Source organism: Acinonyx jubatus, chromosome B1 (genome assembly GCF_027475565.1).
Source record: "Acinonyx jubatus isolate Ajub_Pintada_27869175 chromosome B1, VMU_Ajub_asm_v1.0, whole genome shotgun sequence".
In the NCBI taxonomy this organism is placed as follows: domain Eukaryota; kingdom Metazoa; phylum Chordata; class Mammalia; order Carnivora; family Felidae; genus Acinonyx; species Acinonyx jubatus.
Genome location: NC_069382.1, coordinates 51,765,425 through 51,768,777, shown reverse-complemented (window position 1 = coordinate 51,768,777; position 3,353 = coordinate 51,765,425). Strand labels below are relative to the sequence as shown.

General features: G+C 42.1%; 1 non-coding gene across 1 annotated transcript; it reads right to left on the bottom strand.

Moving 5' to 3' along the window:
• Positions 1-3,007: 3,007 nt before the first annotated feature.
• On the bottom strand, positions 3,008-3,139 carry LOC113603192 (small nucleolar RNA SNORA72). The gene has a single exon (XR_003424735.1). It is a non-coding gene; the product is annotated as a small nucleolar RNA SNORA72 (small nucleolar RNA).
• Between the last annotated feature and the right edge of the window lie 214 nt (positions 3,140-3,353).

Genomic DNA, 3,353 nt, shown 5'->3' with positions numbered 1-3,353 from the left:
AGGAACCCCCATAAGACCAGATTTCTCCACAGAAACTTTGCAAGCCGGAAGAGACAATATATTCAAATTGTTAAGAAGAGGTAGAAAAAGATGATGGCAAAGCAAGAGGATCCTGAGTCCATCTTCTGCCACAGACATACCAAGGCAACAACTACATGTAATGCGATTTACTCTGAAAACAACCTGAAGACTGGTACAATCAAAGACATACTGATAAGACCACATCAGGAAGGGTAGGAAGGGCAGAGATGTTGGGAAGCCAGTCCTCCACACAGTGACCTATAATCAGAAGGGATATCACAGGCATGGGATAAGGGGGGGAATCAAGGCCCACACCAGGCGGGCCTGACCCTGGGGACCTTCATCAAAAAGACAAGCCCCCATAACATCTGCTTTTGAAAATCAATGGGGTTTAACTCCAGGAGAGCCTGAGGACTTTAGGAAACCATCTCCATTCTTAGAGAGCCAGCAAGCTATATCACTCAGCCTGATACCTAGCACCAAAGCAATATTTTTAAAAGGACCTGGGTATATGTGATGGAGATTTATTGACTAATTTCAGGACATGTGCCAAAAGGGCAGGGATCTGCAGGAGCTTTCTCTGGGAACAGAAGTACTGGTGGATCCATTTTTCTGGCCATCCTTTAGTCTAGCTGCCAGAGCCAGTTCTGACACTTTTCATCTACCTTGCTAGCATCACTTGCCCCCCCCAACCCATTCATCCCAGTGGATACCCCTCCAAAGAAGCCCCCACTGCTCCACCTCTGGTATCTCTCCAGCGAGACTTCTGCTACAGGGGGGGGAAGCTAGCCCCACCCACCAGCAGATTTGCAGCAGCTGAACTGGGGGCAAGCCCTGTCTACCAGTGCACCTGCAGCAGTCATGGCCCAGCCATAATAGAAGGGCACATGCATTCCACACAGGAGACGCACCTGAATCACCTGTCTGGTGACCAGGGGGACTGTGCTACAAGAGTGCACCACAAGACCTCTTCTACATAAGGCCAGTAGTTTCAAGACTGGGAGACGTGGCTGACATGCCTAATACATAGTAATAAACACAGAGAGTCAGTCAAAGTGAGGAGACAGATGAATATGTTCCAAACAAAAGAACAAGACAAAACCACAGAAAAAGAGCTAAACAAAATGGAGGTGAGCAATCTACCTGATAAGGAGTTCAAAGTAATGGTCATAAAGGCACTCATGGCACTTGAAAGAAGAGTAGATGAACTAAGTGAGAACTTCAACAAAGAGATAGAAAACATAAAAAGAACCAGTTATAGCTGAAGAACACAATATAGAAATAAAAACTCCACTAGAGGGAATCAACAGAAAATTAGAGGATATAGAAGAGCAGATCAGCTGGAAGACATAGTAATGAAAAGCAAGCAAGCTGAACAGCAAAAAGAAAAAAGAATTTTTTTTTAATTTTAAAAAAGAATTTTTTAAATGAGCATATGTCAAGCGACCTCTGTGACAAAGGGTACTAACATTTGTATCACAGAGGTCCTAAAAGGAGAAGAAAGAAAGGGGCAGAAAGTGTATTTGAAGAAATAATAGCTGAAAACTTCCCCAACCTGAGGAAGGAAACAGGCATCCAGGTCCAAGAAACAGAGAAAGCTCCAAACAAGATGAACTGAAGGAGTTTCACTCCCAAAGTTAGTGGAAGGAAGGAAATAACAAAGATCAGAGCAGAAATAAATGAAATAGAAACAAAACAAGCAAAAAGAAAAAACACACAATAACAACAATAGAAAAGATGGATGAAACTAAGAACTGGTTCTTTGAAAAGATAAACAAAATTGATAAAGCTTTAGCCATACTCATCCAGGGAAAAGAGAGAGAGGACTGAATAAATAAAATTAGAAACAAAGGAAGAGATGGGTGCCTGGGTGACTCAGCCAGTTAAGTGCTGGACTCTTGATTTTGGCTCAGGTCATGATCTCACAGTTCATGGGGTCGGGCCCTAGTCAGATTCTACATTGACAGCACAGAGCCTGTCTGGGATTCTCTCTGCCCCTCCCCTGCTCACTCACACTCTCTTTCTCTCAATAAATAAATAAACAAACTAACAAACATTAAAAAAAAAAAAAAGAAACGAAGGAAGAGAAATTGCAACTCAATGAATGAGCACAGATGGTGGGGCATGCCCTTGGCTTTAGCATGGTTGTATCCTCACATGCCCAGCTTCACTAACAAGGTGGGGGAAGAGCACAAAAATACGTTACACTCCATTCCATTCCAAGAAAAATCCCAATTAATCCCTACTCCTCCAGTAGACTCTTTAATATGACCAACAGAATCACCATCACATAAAATCCAATCATCTCTCAAACTGCTGCCTTTGCACTGGTTCCTGGGACAAGTGAGTCCATTCACGAGCCCCTCAAAAGAAGTATCTCAGATCCCATAGCCCCTCAGGATCCCTGGATGTAAGCTGCATTGGTTTGCAAAGACAGGCATTTTGAGAGCATGGTCTCTTGGGCGCAGGTCTCAAGGGTTGGGGTGCCCAATGTGTGACACAAACCCCTCTCTCCTCAGGGAGAGGCTTTAGAAGTGAGATCCCTCCAATTATGTGTCACAGAGCCAGGGGTAGGGTTTTGCCAGAGACAGTGTCTCTGCCTCTCCTACCCAATCTAGATGCAGTCGTTTTATCTCTTGTGGAGAAAGCTGTTCAGTTAGTTTTCAGTTCTTTTTCAGCAGGAATTATTCCATATGTAGTTGTAGATTTGGTGTGTCTGTAGGAGGAGATGAATTCAGGATCTTTCTACACCGCCATCTTGTACAATCCCATAATTTGTAAAGTTTTGTTTGTTTGTTTGTTTGTTTAGAAAATAAAACTCAATAGTTTTATAATTCACTCAGTGGCAACTGATAATCATCAAATTAGCAATGGTTATCTTCCAATGGTTATCTTACACTAGCTGTGCTGTCATTTCTCTAGGATGAGCAGATACTCTGAGTCACAGACATTTCCCATATAAGGTGCATCATATAAATCAGACTTGGTTTGTCACCAGCATTTATAAAAGCAGGCCTAGGGAAAGAACTAGGTCTGGGGACACATACCTGGTCTTAATATACTGAATGTTTAGCCTGCCCTGATCATTACAAAATCAGAACAGTAAGAATATTCGCAGTACAAATTATTCTTCATGGACAAGCCAGTAGAAAAAAAAAAAATGGGCAAATGACTTAACTAGATACTTATCAAAAGAGGAATAAAATAAAATCAAAGCTAAAAAAAAAAAAGAGGAACCCTAAGTGACCAATAAACATACAAAAAGATACCTCACCTTATTTGTGATCAGGGAAATTATATTAATCTGCCCTGAGGGACCACTAGATCACCAT